The sequence below is a fragment of the Diabrotica virgifera genome, chromosome 5 (genome assembly GCF_917563875.1).
Source record: "Diabrotica virgifera virgifera chromosome 5, PGI_DIABVI_V3a".
Taxonomy (NCBI): Eukaryota; Metazoa; Arthropoda; class Insecta; order Coleoptera; family Chrysomelidae; genus Diabrotica; species Diabrotica virgifera.
This window is the reverse complement of record NC_065447.1, coordinates 131759682-131781775: the sequence shown is the minus strand read 5'-3', so window position 1 is coordinate 131781775 and position 22094 is coordinate 131759682. Positions and strand designations below refer to the sequence as shown.

At 30.3% G+C, this 22094-nt stretch overlaps 1 protein-coding gene across 9 annotated transcripts in view; it reads left to right on the top strand.

Moving 5' to 3' along the window:
• Positions 1 to 22094, top strand: part of LOC114343065 (uncharacterized) — a 618263-nt gene that overhangs the window by 40958 nt on the left and 555211 nt on the right. The window lies entirely within an intron of this gene.

Genomic DNA, 22094 nt, shown 5'->3' with positions numbered 1-22094 from the left:
TATCCACTGTGACTACTTGATTTCTATTACTTAGATAAGATAGGGCGCCCAATTGTACGGTATACCACGTACTCCAATACCCTGCAATTTTTGTAATAAGAGTTCACGATCAACCATATCAAATGCACGACTAAGGTCATAAAAAGACCCAATACATTTAATTTATCATTTAATGCTTTATAAAAAAAATTGAAAACAGTCAGAAATAGCAGTATTTGTAGATTTCTTTTTTCTAAACCCGTTTTGAATAACAGGAAGAATTTTAAAATGTTCTAAATAATCTGTTAATCTAGTTGCATAGGCTGCTTCAAATATTTTAGAGAACTGACTTGACACACAAATCAGCCTCTAGTTTGCAATATCTGTTGCAGATACTTTATTTTAAAAAATGGGGATTCTTTTACATCTGGAAATATTCCGCATGTAAATGATTCATTTATGAGATAAAATAGTGGAAAAGCTTTATAAGTGGCAACATGTTTCAAAGCTTTTCCATCAATTTCGTCTACCCCTGCAGCTGTTTTAGAAGCAGTTTTTAATAGAATAGATATACATAACTTCTTTTTCAGTGGTTGGTGATAAAAAGAAACTTGAATTGAATTGGTCAATTTGTATAGTACTGTTAACAACTGATAGTTCATTATTTTTTACAGCATTAATAAAATAATTGTTGATTTGATCAGCTTTATGATAATTTTGTAAGTCACCTTTGTTACTAAAAGATATTAAATTTTGATTCGTTTGACAGTTTTTACCTCTATTTTTATTAATTATTTTCCAACTTTCCTTCATTACATTATTGCTATTTCTAAATTGATTATCATATTGTTCCTTTTCATGTTTTTTAACAATTTTTTGATATTCTTGTTTAAATTTCTTGTATCATTCCGAATATTGTGGGTTATTGAGTTGTTTTCTTAATCTATTCGTGTGACACAATTGATCATACAAACCCTTAATATGAGGTGCAATCCACGTTTTTGTTTTGGTCTGGTAGTTACTCTACGTTTTAAGAAAGTAGTATTATAATAATATAAGAAAGTATCATAAAATATTGAAAATTTTTCTTCAAAACTACCAGCCACATATACAGGGTGATTGATTAGTAGGGTAAAGCTCAATAGCTCCGCTAAAGTAATAGATAGCAATAAAAGTTAATAACAAAAATTTTAGCCACCTTTGAGCTTCACATTACAAAATTAGTTAGAATGTTACAGGGTGTTGGATAACACAGTAGCAGACCTAACTTATGTTTTTTAAATGGAACACCCTATATTTTATTTTATATTCGAAATCCTGTTAACTTCTCCATCACAAAAATATAAAGGTTTTTAATGTTATACAGGGTATTTACAAAGTTATAACCAATTTTGTATGAAAATCATAACAAGTTTCAACTCCCTGTATAAATAAAAATAAGCACAACGGCAATGGTTTATTAATGCCTTATTTTTTTATTTATTGTCAAAATTTTTAAGAATTATTGATATTGCTAACTTTCTTTATATCAAATACAAAAACGTCAAAACGCAAGTACATTATTTTCTCAGTAATGTTAAATGGAACAGCCTGTATTTTATATCATTATTGAAAAGTAACATTAACATACTTTAATTTTTATATAGCATTCAATATGCCCAAATTTATTAGTTTTCGAAAGATATTTTCATTTTTCAGAGCAAATTATTTTAGGTGTTTAAATTTATCTAAATTTTAAGTAAGCCATGACTGAATTGACAATTGAAGATTACTGATTATCAATCCGGTAATCAATGTAACACTGTAGCAAATAAAGAAATAAAAATAATTTATTAGTAATACATTTTACAAACAAAAACACAACCACTACATGCAACAATTTTGAAACAATTAAAAACTATCTTTTTACGTAAATGCAACAAATAAACAAAGAAAATTAGTAATAAATTTTACAAAAAAACACACAAACACAAAATAAATATTTTGTGAAGACAATTAAACACTACTTTTGTATGTAAATGTAACAATGTAACAAATAAAGAACGAAACATAATTTATCAGTAATACATTTTAAAAAAACATGTTTGAAAAAATTAGAAGCTACTTTTAATAAAATATTTTTAATATTTAATTACATAAGGTGTTCAGGTGTATGACTAAAAGCGATCATTGAATGAGCTACTTACTCATACACTTTGTATTCTATTTTTCATCTCATCTCTTGTTGTTGGAGGTATTTTATAAACTTCATTATTAACGTAACCCCAAAAAAATCAGTCCAGTTTATTAAATTCTGGTGATTTGGGTTGCCACTCTACTGGTCCATTGAAAAATGAAAATATCTCGAAAACTAATAAGGTTAGACATAGGGAATGTTATCGAAAAATTAAAGTACAGTAATGGTACTTTTCAATAGTGATATAAAATACAGGGTGTTCCATTTAAAATTACTGAGAAAATAATGTACTTGCGTTTTGACTCACCCTGTATTTGATATAAAGAAAATTAGCAATATCGACCATTCTTGAAAATTTTGACAATAAGTTAAAAAATATGGCATTAATAAACCATTGTTGTTTTGCTTATTTTTATTTATACAGGGAGTTGAACTTGTTACGATTTTCATATAAAATTGGTTATAATTTTGTAAATACCCTGTATAACATAACAAACCTTTATATTTTTGTGATGGAGAAGTTAACAGGATTTCGAATTTAAAATAAAATATAGGGTGTTCCATTTAAAAAAACAAGTTTGGTCTGCCACTGTGTTATCGAACACTCTGTAACATTCTAACTAATTTTGTAATGTGAAGCTCAAAGATGTCTAAAATTTTTGTTATTAACTTTTATTGCTATCTATTACTATAGTGGAGCTATTGAGCTTTACCCTACTAATCAATCACCCTGTAGATCACTCCAATCAATATTAGCTAAAATATTTTGAAAAGTGATTAAGTTGGCATCGCATAAGTTTCTGGTAAAAATAGTTTGAGGATTTTCTCCAGTAACTTTCATATCAAAAGCACATAATTGATAATAGACTAAGAGCCGCTATAGGTGAAATTTCTTAATCATTTTAGGCACGATGGGACCCTATAACTTAAATAGTAGAACCTAAAAGAAAACGTTTGAACACTGTGCCGTCACTTTTCAGTGGCACATGCGTCGACAGTGGCGCATCAAACTTTCCACTTATGGACGGGATAAATAAATTAAAAGTTACCCTCCCTTACTAACAGAATTACATTTTTTTTTATTTTTTAAGTTCTATGTGATTAACACATAGGATTCAGCGTAATTTTAACCCACCACCCCTTCCCCCTGCCCCCACCATCAAAAAGTTCATTTTTCGTTTTTATTTTTTTTTGTTGGGATGCAATCAATTTTGAAATTTCAAAAAATTCACACGCATAGCTGAGGCATTTATAAAACATGCCTATTTTTTATAGACCCATAGGTAGAGTGTACATAACCTCAAAAAATTAAAAGATTTTTTTTTCAAAAAAGCGTATATCTTTTTTTGAGGAATAGCTACAGGTCTAATTTTTCCTTAATCTTGTGTGTTTTATCAAACACTATATTTTTAATTTTTTTCAGACTTTTCCGTAAGGCTCCCCACCTTCAAAAATCCAAAAAACTGTTTTTTGGGGGGTTTTGGGGGATTTTCCCTATTTTATAGACTTCATAATATATCAAATCAATTTTGATTTTATAGGTTATATGTAACTTGAAGTAACTGAGTCCTTTAGAATATTTAAAAATCAGAAAAACACGTTCAAACCCCCCAAAACCCCCTTAAAAAACAGTTTTTTGGATTTTTGAAGGTGACCGGCGTTACAGAAAAATCTGAAAAAAATTAGAAATATAGTGTTTTGATAAAATACACAAGACTAAGAAAAAAATTAGATCTGCAGCTATCCCCAAAAAAAAGTTATATACTTTTTTCCAAAAAAAAAAAAAAAAAAAAAAAAAAAAAAAAAATTAAATTTTTTGAGGTTATGTACACTCAACTTACTGGTCTATAAAAAATAGACGTGTTTTATAAAAGCCTTAACTATGCTTGTGAATTTTTTGAAATTTTAAAATTGATTGCATCCCACCAAAAAAAAATAAAATCGAAAAATAAAGTTTTTGATGATGGGGGCAGGGAGAAGGGGGTGGTGGGATAAAATTACGATGAATCTTATGTCTTAATCACATAGAACTTAAAAAAATGAAAAAATTAAATTCTGGTAATGAGGGAGGGTATTTTTTAATTTATGTATCCTGTCCATGAGTGGAAAGTTTGATGCGCCACTGTAGACACATGTGCCACCGAAAAGTGACGGCACAGTACTAAAACGTTTTCTTTTAGGTTCTACTATTTAAGTTATAGGGTCCCGTCGTGCCTAAAATGATTAAGAAATTTCACCTATAGCGGCTCTTAGTCTATAAGTATGATCTGACAGAAATGTGTCACATACACTCACCTTTTGAACATTAAATTGGAAAAAAAGTTGTCAATACATGTTGAAGAATTTTTAGTAATTCTAGTAGGTACATTTATGTGAAATTTAATGTTGTATTCTAAAAATAAGTTTATTAAAATATTTTTCTGATTGCTATTTTCTAAAAAATTGATATTAATATCTCCACATATGACATAAAAATCATTATTGTTATAAATACTCTGCAACAATAGTTCTAACTTCGTAATAAAAGTGTTAAAATTCACACTATAAGGAGGTCTGTATATAGTTACAATAAATAAATATTTTTTACTTCCATGAACTTTAAATATTACTCCGCATATTTCAACTTTGCTTTCAATACACCATTGACGTAAATTTAGCTGTTCACAACTGAACTTATTATTAACAAATATGCATACACCTTCACTTTCTTTATCATTTCTTGCGAAATAAGACACTAAATTAAAGTTTTCAATATTGGTTACTTTAAGTTTATCTTCTTTCAACCAGTGTTCACTAAGGCATAAAACATTCACATCATTACTTTGAAGTATCAAATTTATATTGTAACATTTACGTGCCCTGTATATTGCAGTGTAAAATAGGGAAATATAAGTTTGTCGGTTTCCTTGCATTAATACTTTGGATATTTTGGTGAACTATGGAAGTTTGACATTTACTTTGGGTTTGAGAGTCCCTAACGAAGAAATTATTTAAAAATCCTCGGAGGGACGATTATATTGTTGGTATTTCCGGAAATCGAAACACTTGTAAGGGACAGATTTTGGCCAAGTCGACGGTTTATAGATTTCGTCTTTTAATTCGAAGTTGACACCACACATAAACATTTGTTTTGGTTTTCGTTAGTTGGTAGTTCTCTAATAACAATATTAGCCTCGTTAAACACTTGTTGATCATTTAGATAATTGGAGATAGTTTCTGTTGTGACACTTCGTTTAACTCTAGAAAGGTAAAGCCAAGCCTTTTTTTGAACTCCTAAGAGGTTAGTTTTATCATTTTCTCCGTAGTTCTTTTTTGTTTGTCTAGTTTTCTTCTTTGAGCGGACTAACGTAAAACCATCATTGTCTTGTCCCCTATCTTCATTTATATTTATTAAAGTTTGAATTTTATTTAGCTGTGCATTACTAAGCCTTGTTGGGTTCAAATCTGCGAATTGGAGCTGATCTTACCCTATTGCAACATGAGAAAGTGAAGGCAGTTTATCAGGAATTGGAACACAGGAAAACACATGGTGAAGAGGACTTGAGGATCAAGTACTTTAATGGGGTGCCCAGAATCGTCAAGAAATTCAATAATTCAAAAAACGATCATTGAGATTATATTTTCAAAATGCTGGGGGTATGTGCACCAAACTTCAAAATTTCAGACATGCTGTGGTTCTTTCTAGTTATGATATTATTATTATCACTGAAACATGGCTTACTTCTAAAATCTTAGATGCTGAATTGGGATTGAGTGACTTTAATATGTATAGGCACGGCAGAGACACTCAAACTAGTTCGAAGGCTCATGGTGGTGGTGTCCTTATTGCTATCCAAAGCGCCTTCATTCAATGATGGTTAAGCCTATCGATTCCTCTGTGGAACATGTATTTGCACAGGTCATGTGTGCTACTAGAAAGTTAATCATTGGTGCTGTGTACTTTCCTCCATGGTCATCTGGGTCATTATATGAGGAGCATTCCACCTGTATGTTGGACTTAGTAGATAGATTCAGTGACTGTGAGTTTTGTATTTGTGGTGACTACAACCTACCTGAGGCATCCTGGTATAAATCTTAGTGATGGTGTAACAGTTGAGTGTCCGCAACACTATCCAGTAAATATTATTTGTACTTGCTACAATTTTCTTAATACGTCACAAGTAAATACTTTGCCTAACCCTAATAATAAATTTTTAGATCTAGTTTTTTGTACGCAGAGGGATGCGTGTGTGTGTGTTCACAAAGAGGGGATGGCATTAGATAAACTTTTTGCCACAGATATTTGAAAGTTGAAGATTGAAGATGTCATATTAAATTTTTATTTTAAAATCTTTAAGAAATTGTATGATAATATCATTAATAGTTTTGGTATTGAAGCGTAGTAGATGTGAAATATTCAGCGGTAAACTTACATTCCGCTCCTGAAGTCTAGCAATTAGTGCTTTCGTATGGTTTTTATTAAGTTCACAATTAAAGATTATATGATTTAAATCTGCAGTAGAGTAGTTATCACATGAACAGAGAGAGTTGATAAGCATTCCTATGTTAGCTAAATGTGCAGGAAAATTGCCATGGTTTAATCTTAAGCGACTTAGGGATGTGGAATAAAATCGAGTAACGTGATAATCAAATATATGTGGGATATTTTACGGAAGTTGTGGGTGTATGTAAGTGTATGGATTCCTCGAAGTTTGTACAAACTTAAGCCAAATAGTTTCCCATTTCTTTCTAAATTTTTTATGCAATTCTGGAATGTAATCGCTGGAGATTGTTAAATCTACTATTTGATTTAAAGTTGCTGAATTCTTTGCCATTTCATCCACTATCTCATTTTCTTTGATTCCGGCATGTCCTTTTACCCAGATAAAGACCAAGTCACTGCTATTATTTTTAAATCGAGCGATTGTCTTTCTAATATGGCATAACAACTCATTGTTGTATTTTTTGATTATTGGTTGTGATATTGCCTCAAGAGCAGATAAAGAATCTGATAGTATAACCGTGTCTCCAAAGTTCTGTTCACGGCGTAAGTTAGGGCTCTTTCAATAGCATAAATTTCGGCAGTGAAGATAGATGTACATTTAGGTAGTCTAAAAGAATTACCACTTTTTATATTAGAAACATAATAATTTTATAATTTTATTGTTTTGGCATGGTAAGTCTCTGTATGTAGGTTTTATGATCTTTGGAAAGATTGCGATTTCCTCAAGAGAAAGGTTATATATGGGTAATATTTGTTTAGTGTTAATGTTAAAGTTGTTAGTTTCTAGATAAGCATCTGTAAGAGGGGGAGAAGTTTTAATTCTCCAATAAGAATTTGTTAAGTTATATTCAGTGAGACTGTTAATTTTACTTAATAATTTATGTGAGTCTAAAGCCCTGGTCTTTAATAGAAACTTATTTAATAGAAAATTAGACAATAATTCTCTTCTAAGGTTTAGAGGAGGCTCCTGCGCTTCTGCTAGAACTGCAGCACATGGCGTTGACTTAAACGCACTAATACATATACGTATTGCCTTATACTGAATATGATCGATTTTTAATATATTAGATTTTGACGAACCATATAAAAAGCATCCATAATCAATGATTGACCGAATATACGATTTATAGAACATTAATGCTATCTTTGGGTCGGCACCCCATCTAGCTTTACATATGCAACGAAGCATGTTTAAACCTTTTTCGCATTTGTTGATAATGTGATTCACATGGAGTGTCCAGGTTAGTTTTTTGTCCAAAACCACGCCCAGATACTTATGGTGAGAGAGAACACATTAATATCAACATTACTTAAATTTATACTGGTAGGGGAACTTAACCTATGTCTAGTGAAAAAGGTGATGCTAGATTTCTCAGGGGATAACGTGAAATTAAAAGCCATAGACCATCTTTTTACACACTGCAGAGGGATGCAGTTGTGTCGATTTCTACTGATATTCTATTGAATACTTCTCAACATCATTCAGCTTATACTATATTATTACCTGCAGCTAATTTAAATTTATTTCTTAAATATGATGTATTTTATCATGATTTTAAAAAATGTAATTATCAGGTTTTAAATGAACATTTAGCATCAATTCCTTGGAACAAGGTATTAGATGTATCAGATATTAATTGCTGCAAAGAAAATTTTTACTATATTTTATATGACGCCATCAGTATGTTTGTTCCTGTCAATCGGTTTAAATCGTTGAACTTTCCAGTTTGGTTTTCACGAGAATTGATTGAACTTGTCATACAGAAAAAAATAGCTCACCGGAATTTTAAAGCATCAGGCAACTCGTATGAGGAATTTTCAGTGTTAAGGGAAAGATGTAAATCATTACAAGCAGTATGTTATAAAAATTATTTAGAGAATATTCCAGCAAATCTTTCAAGCAATCCCCGCTCTTTTTGGAGACATGTTAATGCTACACGTGGGTCTAACGGTTATCCTAATGAAGGTGGGGATGTAATTGCTCAGTGTGGTGAGGAAATAGTCAATTTATTTGCCAATTATTTTTCGAGTACATATAATGATAGTGAGTATAATTTACCTAACTTTGAATTAGAGTACAGTGTAGATATCCAAACTCTGGAATTTAGTCTGACAGATGTTTTTGAGGGAATTATGAGTTTAAAAACTACATATTCTTCAGGGCCTGATGGTATACCTGCAGCACTTTTTAAGAACTGTATGTTTTCCCTTTGTAAATCTTTACAACAAATTTTCAATTTATCATTGTCATCATCTGTATTTCCACATTATTGGAAAAATAGTTTTCTTACACCTATCTATAAATCTGGCAATCGCGAGTGTGTAAATAATTATAGAGGTATAACTATTCAATCAGCAATCCCAAAACTTCTAGATAAATTGGTATCGATAAATCTTACCTGGGCTTGCCGAAACAATTATTGATGAGCAACATGGTTTTTCTAACGGAAAGTCAACTGTAACAAACCTTGTCAACTACCAACAATACTTGTTGGGTGGATTTGAGAATAAGATTCAGGTCGACAGTATTTATACTGATTTCTCAAAGGCATTTGACAGGGTTAATCATAACCTGTTGGTTCATAAACTTCATGCGTCTGGCTTTGGTGTACCCATTGTCAATTGGATTAAAAGCTTTTTGATGGGACGTACACAACAAGTTTGTATCAACAATTATGTTTCTAAAGAATTCCATTGTTGTTTTGTGACCCACAAGGGTCTCATTGTGGTCCCTTGCTCTTTAACTTGTTCATTAACGATATTGGTAAGGCTATCAATAACTCACACTTTCTACTATTTGCTGATGATCTTAAGTTATTTCGTTACATACATTATTTATCAGATATAGATCTTCTGCAAGATGATATTCATAATATATAGTCGAGGAAATGAAGCTGAAAAAATGGCAAAACCTCGCAATTTTTTCGTCCTGCATCGATTTGTACAAAAAACAAAAAAACAAAAAAGCACCCGGACCTGGCATTATATCCTCAGAACTAATAAAATATGGAACTGAAAAACTATATGAACACCTGACAATACTCTTTCAAAACTGCATAAACAAAGTAGAGGTTCCAGCTGAATTTAAAACCTCTACCATTTCAACTTTACATAAAAAAGGAAACAAACAAAACTGCGACAATTACCGTGGAATAGCAGTTACTAGTACCATTAGTAAAATCTATGGGAAAATGATCAAAAATAGAATAGAAAGAGAATACACTGATATGGAGGCAGAAGAACAGGCGGGTTTTAGAGCTGGTAGATCGACCATAGACCACCTTTTTTGTATCACTCAACTTATAGAAAAAAAGGTTACTGTAGATCAAGAAGTCCACTTTTTGTTTGTTGATCTAAAAAAGGCCTACGATAGCATCCCCCAAAACAAGTTATGGAACACTCTAAGACAAACGAACATCAACTCAAATCTCATAACAGCAGTGGAAAAACTATATGATAACGCCAACGCCAAAGTTAAAATAGGAACGAATGTTTCCAAAGGTTTTGTAGTAGACAAAGGACTGAAGCAGGGATGCTGCCTATCGCCGACACTTTTCAAAATATATCTGGAACAAGCATTAAAACTTTGGAAGCGGAAGTGCAGCGGCATGGGTATACAATTAAATAATAACAACCTGTACACTCTATGTTTTGCTGATGATCAAATTGTGATTGCCAACGAATATGACGATCTGGAATACATGACTCGGAAATTAATCGAAGAGTACAAAAAATGGGGATTAGAAGTTAACATAGAGAAAACAATGTACATGAACATCGGTGGCAACGAACAGAATCTAGTTTTAAACGACGGACAACACATTAAGTACAACAATAAATATTCTTATTTAGGAGTAAAAATCACGGACGACGGCAAATCAGATCAGGCTATAAAAAAACGAAACACTCAAGGTAGAAGGGCCATATCTCAACTAAATAGTATTATTTGGGATCAACATATATCCAAAAAAAATAAACATCGAATATACAACACTATTATAAAGAGCATAGTAATGTATGGAAGTGACGTGTGGCAGTTAAAGACAACTACTGAAAGAACACTACAAGCCACGGAGATGGACTACTGGAGACGTGCCGCAGGAAAATCAAAACTCCAAAGAATTAATAACGAACGTATACGAGAGATTATGGGAGTCACACATACGATTGTCGAAGATATAAGAGTACAACAACCAAAGTGGTATGGACATGTGCAGAGAATGCCAGAACACCGTCTGCCAAAACAGATTCTAGATTGGTCACCACATGGAAAGAGAAAAAGAGGCCGACCCAGAAAGAGCTGGAGAGAAGGAATAGACAGAGAGATCCGAGAGAGAGGTTTAGACGAAGACCTTTGGGAAGATAGAGATGCGTGGAGATTGGGCATCGGAAGACGTCGGAGGACGTTTTAAACCGATTATATATATATATATATATATATATATATATATATATATATATTATAGTTTTGTTTTGGGGTTGAAGTCATTTATTTTTTAGGGGCAGGATAAGTAAAACTCTGTGTTATTACCTAGCTTTCGCAAAATATATTTGCTTCTTCAGGGTAAGCTGAAATGAGTATATTATAAATACAATGAAATTAAGTTAAAATACATTGTATAAAAAATAACAAAAAAGACTTACAACTTGAGGTTATTCCTAAACATTTTCACAAAACATAGTATATATATAATTCTTATTCTAATGTTATCCAAATAGTATATTAACAAGTACCTTACAACAGAAAGCTAACAAAATAGTTACTGAATTAAAAAATAAAAAAATGATCACCAAAGAGGAAGCCTCAACTCTCACCATATATAACTCAGTCACACCACGATTTTATGCACTACCAAAAATACATAAACCTAATTTAGCAATGAGACCAATTGTATCATCAATTAATTCACCCAATAGTAAACTAGCAAAGTTTTTGAATGATATTCTTACAAAATCATATAGCTTAGATGATAGTTTCTCTATACAGGATTCTTTTGAACTAAGTAATTTTATTAATAACTATCAACTACCTAACAACTATATATTAGTAAGCTTTGACGTAATATCTTTATTTACCAATCTACCCCTACATGTTATTAAGAACAGCATTAACAAACACTGGCATGAAATCGAGATAAATTGCAAAATGAACAATAAAACTTTCTTAGACATTTTGGAATTCATTTTTGATTCCAATGTATTGATTTTTAATGATAAATTCTACAAACAAATCTTTGGCACCCCCATGGGCTCTAGCATATCATGCATGTTATGTAATTATGTATTGGATGATTTAATCAGGGATTCTTTAAATAAGTTACCTTTTCATATCCCATTTATTAAACGTTTCGTGGATGACTTAATACTTACTTTACCTGCAGATCAAATAAATGAAACATTACAAACTTTTAACAACCATAATGAACATCTAAAATTTACATGTGAAGAAGAAATAGATAATAGCATCCCATATCTCGACATGAGAATCAAACGAAATCCGCAAAATGTATTAAGTACCGAATGGTATAGAAAACCTATAGATAGTAACAAATTTATCAACTACCATTCACAGCATCCACCTCATATGAAAATAAATTTAATATTGGGTCTAAAAAACAGAATCAACAGATTATCTCACACTAGCAACATCAATAAAGGATTAATGGAACTCAAAGAAATTTTATTGGAGAATTCTTACCCAATTAAACTAATAAACAAATTTTTATTTAACAACCCTAATAATAGAATAATTGATATGAATAAAACAACAGAACCTAATCACCAAATTTCACAATCCCAATTTACTTACACATCACTACCATACATACCAATATTAACACCCAAATTAACTAAAGTATTTGCTAACTACCCACAAATTAAAGTTGCAACTAAAAATATAAAATCATTAGCAACATTATATACAAAAACTAAAACACCTATTGGTATCATGGAAAACTCAAATGTAGTATACAAGATACCATGCCAAAATTGTGATAAATCATACATCGGACACACATCCAGGAATTTAATAGGTAGACTAACATCACATAAAAGCGATCTCAGAAACAACAAAAATACATGTGCATTAGTGGATCATGCCATAAGTAAAAATCATTCTTTCAATTTCAATGAAACAACGGTATTAAAACATGAAAACCAACTAAATAAAAGGGAATTCCTAGAAATGGTATGCATAAATAAATATCAATGTGTGAATAAAAGAACTGATATAAATAAACTAAGCAACATCTATAATTATATTTTATCTTATGATAAATGATGTTTTAAATCAAGAACATTAAATTCCTCGACTAAATTTTATAAATTTAATCTTCAAATTTGACAACACTTTAATTTATTAACAAAACCATAATTGGCAAACTAAATATATGTTATATCCTCTATAATTTAAAATATATAATAGTTTTTAATTACTTACTAAATAATCTAATACTAACTTTTCAACTTAAAATAAAATAAACTACTAATGCATATAAATATCTAGTTATATCCTCTATAATTTAAAATATGTAGTAGTTTTTGATATTTTGATTACTAATTAAATAATCTAATACTAACTTTTCAACTTAAAATAAAATAAACAGATTTTTGTGTCTTTTTGACATTATTCGAGTGTCTTTCTGGCATTAATCAAAATTAAAAACTAAATTATTAAATCGAATTTTTGAAAATTAAAACATTGCTATTTGGATAACATTAGAATAAGAATTATATATATACTATGTTTTGTGAAAATGTTTAGGAATAACCTCAAGTTGTAAGTCTTTTTTGTTATTTTTTATACAATGTTTTTTAACTTAATTTCATTGTATTTATAATATACTCATTTCAGCTTACCCTGAAGAAGCAAATATATTTTGCGAAAGCTAGGTAATAACACAGAGTTTTACTTATCCTGCCCCTAAAAAATAAATGACTGCAACCCCAAAACAAAACTATAATCTACATAGTATCAGTCAATATTACCTAATTACTTTATATATATATATATATATATATATATATATATATATATATATATATATATATATATCGATTTGTACAAAAATTTGGGATTAGGCTCATTACACCCTCTAGTTCATTTTCTATATAGAGCCGTTGTACGCTTTTGGTTTTTTAAGGGTGAAAACTACCCCTAATTGCAAAGAATTATAAAATAACATTTTAAACTTTAATATTGTCAACATTTGGTTCCTATTAGTTACATAATGATTGTTTTATGCTTAAAGATATACTATCATAATATTTCAACCCTTAAAACCACCCTTGTAGGAGCTATTTATAAAAAATATACTTATCCTAAAAGAATAATTTCGGCTTGCATCGATTTACATAAAAATTTGGGATTAGGATCATCTCACCCTGTACACTTCATATTCTATATCATGTTTAAGGGCGTTGATTATTTTTAGGGGTGTAAACTATCCCTTATTGTCAAAAATTATATAAATACATTGTAAACTTTAATATGGGTAAAATTTGGTTTTTATTGGTTAAAATAATGATTGTTTTATACTTTAGGATATAATATCATAATATTTCAACCCTTAAAAACCACCCTTAATAACATTACAGTTTTTGTAAGTAGATATTTTAATAGATCTATACAGAAATAAAAGTAGAAATAAAGAATTACAAAAACATTTATTTACACAAAAATACGAATTTACAAATATGTACAAATACAAATACAAATAGTTTTTTAGTCATCTTCCAGTATACGAACCGATTCTGTGGTATTATACTATACATACATTGAACATTATCCATAAGCGCACTATCCGCATTTTTCGAAAAAAAAAATTCGTTTTATAAACATAGTTCCTTCATTTTTGGCGATAAAAGTGTTTTTTCAAAAACAACTTTGTAGGATTTTTAAAGAGTTATAAGAAGGTGTAATCTAAATTCCGTAAGATCCCTTAGTTTTTAATTAGGGTGGGTTTAAAGGGCTCGAATAAAGGGGTGTTTGCTCGTAAATAGAGGTTTAAACAACTATATCTCGCTAACTGTTATGAAAATTTATGCACAAGAGAATTTTAGTTATTAAAAATGCTACAATTTAGTAGTCTATCATTTTTTTCTTATCCCCAGTATTTTCGGAGATATTTTGAAGTAAAAGGTGGAAAATGGGAAATTCCAAAAAATTAATTTTTCTTTAAACTACAATTTTTCTAAAATTAGGCCTTTTGAATAGGTCAAACTTCATGAGTGTATTGACAATATAAATATAAAAGGAAATACAGAAAGGTAAAGACCAATTTTTAATTAGGAGGGTAGTTAGGGGGTTGTTTTGACTGATTTTTTCATAGAGAAAAGCAGGTACCGACCTTTTTTTGATCATAAGTCGCTTAATTTTTAGGCTAGAAACTTTTTCCTAATATTTTTTGAGAGGTCTATCTGTATACTTGAAAAAAGATTATTTAAGTTTTCTTCGAAAAATGCAAAGTTTTTCCGCTATTTTACTTTGAATATTTGAAATTATGCATTTGACGAAAAAAGCTAACTTTTAACATGCCGTATCTCGGTTTGTGTTGGTCTCAAAGATATTACAGAAAAAGAATTTGGTTTGTGTTACTAATAGATACAATTTTATTATTTACAGTTTTTTTGATTAAATGCATATTTTTCGAGGTATTCTCAAAAAACCCTCTAAAAAAGTCGATTTTTTCATCGAAAAACTGTTACTTTCAATGTTGTTCTGAATAACATGAATAACTACTTTCAAGCGCGAATAACTCGAAAAATATTAGTTTTATGAAGAAAATGTAAAAAACATTTTTTTCTTAGAATTACATTTAACATCGATTTACATGGTTAAAATGTAATAAAAAATTCCCGCCCCCGAGATGGGGTGGCAACCACCCCCAAGGTTTTATCGTACAGCGGCATGATATAGAAAATGATCCTTGGACTATTCCCTACCTTCTGTGAAAATTTCAAGTAAATCCATGCTGGACGAAAAAATTGCGAGCCAAAATGCTTCATTTCCTCGACTAATATGTTTATGGTCGAAACAAAATGGTTTAAGCCTAAATCCGACTAAATGTTCTTGTATTTCATTTGGTCGTATAAATAATCTAACAGCTAATAGATATGTTCTTAATGATGTACTCTTGGATTCAGTTACTGAGATTAAAGATTTGGGTGTATTATTGAATTGTGCATTGACATTTAGAAGCCATTATCTTAAAATTAAGGAAACAGGATTTCGCAATCTTGGTTTTATTTATCGCAACAGTCATGATCTCTCACCTACTGTATTCAAATTACTGTACTGCTCTCTAGTGCGCTCAGGACTTGAATACTGCTCTGTTGTTTGGTCTCCATTTCATCAAGTTTACATTGATGGATTGGAGAGCGTTCAGCGGAAGTTTCTAAGATCCTTAGCTTATAAAGCACATACTAATATAAGAAACACTGAAAATTTCGTCATAGATTATTCTGGAATAATGTCTCAATTTAATGTTGCTACGCTGATGAACCGCAGGTTGAGAGCTGATATGTTGTTTCTATTTAAAATTCTTAACAATGGTATCAATTGTCCCTCGTTATTGGATAATGTGTACTTAAACACAATACATAGAACTCGACACACTGCACGTTTTTATATTCCTTTTCATAGGACTGAGTATGCTCGTCATTTTCCCTTGTCGAGAATGCTCAGCTTATGCAATGGCATGCTACTTGATCCATTCTGTCCAAGCATTAATGTCTTCAAAAGGCAACTTCTGAGTTTATTGATTTAAATATGTGATATTTTTCATCTTCTGTGATTGAATTTACTGTCTTATTTTACAAATTTTGTTGTTTAATTGTCTTTTATTCGCTGATTTTTGATGTTTTTTGTACATGTTTTTTTACTTTTACTATTTTTTTTTGTACTCGTTTGTAAATGGTTCTACCGTTGAAATAAATAAATAAATTTGGAGTTAATTGTTTGATATGACTAAGGTGTTTTTTGTTTGACTCATTTAAAACTTGTTGTTTAACAGGTTCAGTTTTTGCTTCCATTTGGCTTATCTTTTCTTGTAGATAACGATTGTTTTGTTTTAAAAGAGAATTATTTTCTAGTAATAAATTAAATGTTTCTTCTTTTTCTTTTATAATATTTTTAAGTAGCTCATTTTCTTTGTATAAATCGGGTTTACCTTGGAAATTCTCCTCAACGTCAATAGGTTTCTCATTTGTTTCACAGCAAATTATTCATGTCACAAATTTTTATGTACTGAAGCTTGCTTCTGGTTACACATAACAAATGAAAAACATTTCCACACTGTACACAAACTAAGATTTTAGTAGCTTTACTTTGACAGCACTTAAACTGTTTCTCTAGGAAATTTTCATCACTAACTAGAGAGAGCACATTTAAACACTACTCACCAGTTGGCGCCATCTTGATTCAATATTTAGCTAACTATACACTAGTAAGTTTAAAGTGTGATATTTTGAAAAAAAAATGTAAAACATGATTTAGTGGTTTTATGGTCATAATTCCAACGAACTTTAAATGCAGTTTAGATACTTTATAAACTACCATTTGTAGACTATGTATTTTTTAATAGCTTATGAAATAGGGTTGGTTATAGTTGGTTCGCTAAACTCAGACAGAACTGGCTAGTGATTTTATTAAGTAATTTTGCCAATTTGGTAAAATTGTTAAAAAACATAATTACTAAATAGTTAATAATTACTAAGTATGTAGTTAGTAATTTTACCAATTTTGGCAATATTGGCCAAAAACAAAAAAATTACGTACTAAAATCGCTAGCCAGTTGTGTCTGAGGTTAGCGAACCGACTATAGTAATATTTTCTGCTAAATCACAAACAGGAAAAAGTTACCTACTGACTATATTTTTTTACCTTCTACTGGAAAAAAATACTGAAGGTGACTGGAGTCTGAGGAGTCTTTACCATTCCTTGATGTACTTACAGCCACCTCACAGTTTTTCCTATTCCGTGTACCGAAAACCCACCCATACAAATCGGTATCTCAATGCCCAGTCACATCATCACCCCTCCCAACTCAGTTCAGTTGTCAACACTCTTGTTTCCCGCTCTATAAGGCTTAGTGACGACAATCACAGACCATCTGAAATGAATTCAATAAGGCAAACCTTACAAAATGGCTACCATAAAACCCAAATCAATAGGAGCATTCAGAAACATCTAAATCCCATTCTATCTAATAAAGAAAACATGCCGCCCGATTAACCCAAAATCTTTCTACCTTTTATCAAAGGTGTCACTGACAAGATTAGTAGAATTCTTACCCCTCTAAATATCAAAACCGTCTTCACTACTCACTCCAAGTTGTCCAATCTTGGCAGATCCGTAAAAGACCAAATCCCCAATGAAGACCATGGTGTCTACGAGATACCTTGTTCCAGTTGCCCACGGACATACATAGGTCAGACAAACCGACGAATCCAAAACCGTATTTACGAACATTCCATATCTGTATAACATTCCGACACTACTTCAGCCCTAGCCCAACATCATATTCAGACAGGTCGCAAAATAGATTTCGAGAAAGCAAAAACCATCACCCCTGTCCGCTCCTTAAAATCGAGAATTATCGGTGAAGCCATCGAAATTGAAAAACGCCCTGACAGCCTAAACACACGCGATGACGCTAAAAGACTGCCGTCAACATGGCGACCGCTGCTTCGGTGAATCCCCGCGCCAATCGATCCCACTCAGGCCTCTCCCGCGCATACAGTTCCGCGCGCACTGAGAGTATAAAAGGAGCTACACAGGCGAAGACAGGTCGTCACTCGACACTGAGGAGTAGGCAGATTGAGACCTCAGTGCCGCTTGACCGTTCTCCTAGAGAACAAGACACTACTGGTACGTCACGAGTGAGGGGAGTAGGCAAATTGAGACCCCGAACTCGAACGGAACCATACCCCTCTTGATAAATGCTCCAAAAAGGGTGCCGAAACGTCGAGTTTTAAATTCTCAACGCGGTTCTTCCCGAGAATTTAGTAGTTTTCATATATTTATATATATATATATATATATATATATATATATATATATATATATATATATATATATATATATATATATATATATATATATAAGTAGTTTGGTATTATTGACTGACAATATGTAGATACAAGTTTTTATTGAGGTTGCAGTCAGTGTAAGGGGCAGGATGAGAGAAACTCTTTGTTACAATCGAGCTTTCGCAAAATTTATTTGCTTCGTCAAGATTAGCTAAAATGAGTATATAATTATAAATACAATGAAATTAAAGATAAAAGAACATTGTATAAAAAAGCACAAAAACTTACAACGTGAGGTTAGTTCATTAATTTAACATTTCCACAAAACATAATTATATAAAAATATCCTTATTTTAATCGTTTCCAAATTTCAATGTTTTAATTTTTACAATTTCTAATGAAAAATTTTGATTTATTAATTTAGTTCTAAATTTGATTAATGCCAGAAAGACACTCAATTAATGTCAATAAGATATTAAATAGGTATCTGTTTATTTTATTTTAAGTTGTTAAAAACTAGTTTTTTGATTATTACTTACTAGCGCACTTTAAATTATGGAAGGTATAGATAGATATAAGTACATGTTTTGTTGATTATTGTTTTATTAATAAATTAAAGTGGCGTTAATTTTAAAAATTTAATTTTTGAAATTTTGTCAGGGAATTTACTATTCTTTAATTAGAATATCATTTATCGTAAGATAAAATATAATTATAGATGTTACTTAGTTTATTTATGTCTGTTCTTTTATTTACACATTGATATTTATTTATGCACACCATTTCTAAAAATTCTCTTTTATTTAGTTTATTTTCATGTTTTAATACCGTTGTTTCATCGAATTTGAATGTATGATTTTTGTTTATTGCATGATCTACTAATGCACATGTGTTTTTATTATTTCTAAGGTCGCTTTTGTGTGAGTCATAATAAAGTCATTTTCTAAGTCATACATCGGACACACATCCAGGAATTTAATAGGTAGACTAACGTCACACAAAAGCGACCTTAGAAATAATAAAAACACATGTACATTAGTAGATCATGCAATAAACAAAAATCATACATTCAAATTCGATGAAACAACGGTATTAAAACATGAAAATAAACTAAATAAAAGAGAATTTTTAGAAATGGTGTGCATAAATAAATATCAATGTGTAAATAAAAGAACAGACATAAATAAACTAAGTAACATCTATAATTATATTTTATCTTACGATAAATGATATTCTAATTAAAGAATAGTAAATTCCCTGACAAAATTTCAAAAATTAAATTTTTAAAATTAACGCCACTTTAATTTATTAATAAAACAATAATCAACAAAACATGTACTTATATCTATCTATACCTTCCATAATTTAAAGTGCGCTAGTAAGTAATAATCAAAAAACTAGTTTTTAACAACTTAAAATAAAATAAACAGATACCTATTTAATGTCTTATTGACATTAATTGAGTGTCTTTCTGGCATTAATCAAATTTAGAACTAAATTAATAAATCAAAATTTTTCATTAGAAATTGTAAAAATTAAAACATTGAAATTTGGAAACGATTAAAATAAGGATATTTTTATATAATTATGTTTTGTGGAAATGTTAAATTAATGAACTAACCTCACGTTGTAAGTTTTTGTGCTTTTTTATACAATGTTCTTTTATCTTTAATTTCATTGTATTTATAATTATATACTCATTTTAGCTAATCTTGACGAAGCAAATAAATTTTGCGAAAGCTCGATTGTAACAAAGAGTTTCTCTCATCCTGCCCCTTACACTGACTGCAACCTCAATAAAAACTTGTATCTATATATATATATATATATATATATATATATATATATATATATATATATATATATATATATATATATATATATATATATATATATATATATATATATATATATATATATATATATATATATATATATATATAAATATATATATATATATATATATATATATATATATTTGTACAAATATTATCGATATATATATATATAACTATATATATATATATATATATATATATATATATATATATATATATATATATATATATATATATATATATATATGAGCAATATTTCTACTTTTCGGTGAATTTTGTGGGGAGGGTCCTCGGACTTTCTTCAAATTTTAGTATGTTATTGGACCTATTGAAAAAACGTTATCCTGAGAGTTACAGCCCCCTAGGGGCCTTCGAGCCCTAGGTAGGGCCCGTCAAAGACCCAAAAAAGGTCGTTTTTACCATATATTTGACAGGCTGTATATCGACTACCAGATAACCGATTTTAACTCACCAAACGTCATTTTCTTTGTAATTTTAAGTAGTTTTTTCAGTGACAATTTCAAGTCTCTAGTCGATATGCCTGATTTTCGGGACCATTTTAAGTAACGCTAAAAATTTCAAAAAATTACTATTTTCAAAAATTTGTCAAAAATCTAATTTTAATCCGATTTTCATTTTCTGGACGACGCGACAGTTGAAAGGTATTAAAACGGCCTTTAAAATGGTATTTCGTGAGTTAAAATCCGTTCAGTAGAAGTGGAGATAAAACAGATTGAAACTGGACATTTTTGTAAAAATCGCGTTTTTACGCATTTTCAAAGTGCTGGCACCTTTTGGGGTATATATTAAATTGTACAAAAATTTTTTTACAGGTAGTTTTTTATATAAATAATAACGTTTCATTGGAGATTTTTTTGGCCCGAGCCTCTATCTACGTTATATAACCCTCTAAAAATGAGTATTTTGTTACTCAAATGAGGCAACTTAACAAACAACTTACGTCTTATTTCTGTCAATCAGATAGCCTGAAGACTCTATCTATTACAGATTATAAAAGTAGAGATTAAAACCTTTTATTTAAGGGGTCATACAAACTTCTAGGTAGCCTAGAAGTAAAGTTATGATATTTCAAAGTCTTAACTAAAATCAAAGTATCAATTCTGTGAACGCAACTTTTATAGACTAAGAGCCGCTATAGATGAAATTTGCTAATTATTTTAAGCACGATAAGAGCCTATAACTTAAATAGTAGAACCTAAAAGAAACGCTATGAACACTGTGCCGTCACTTTTTAGACGCACATACCACGACAGTGGCGCATCAAACTTTCCACTTATGGAGGGGATAAATAAATTAAAAGGTACCCTCCCTCACTCCCAGAATAATTTTTTTTTATTTTTTAAAGTTATACGTGATTCAAAAGTAAGACTCCGTGTAATTTCAACCCGCCTCCCGTGTCTCCCTACCCCCACCATCAATAACTTCATTTCTCGTTTTTTTTTAGGTGGGATATAATCAATTTTAAAATTTCAAAAAATTCAGACGCATAGTTGTGGCTTTTACAAAACATTTCTAATTTTTATAGACACGTAGGTTAAGTGACAACCTAAAAAAAAATATTTTTTTA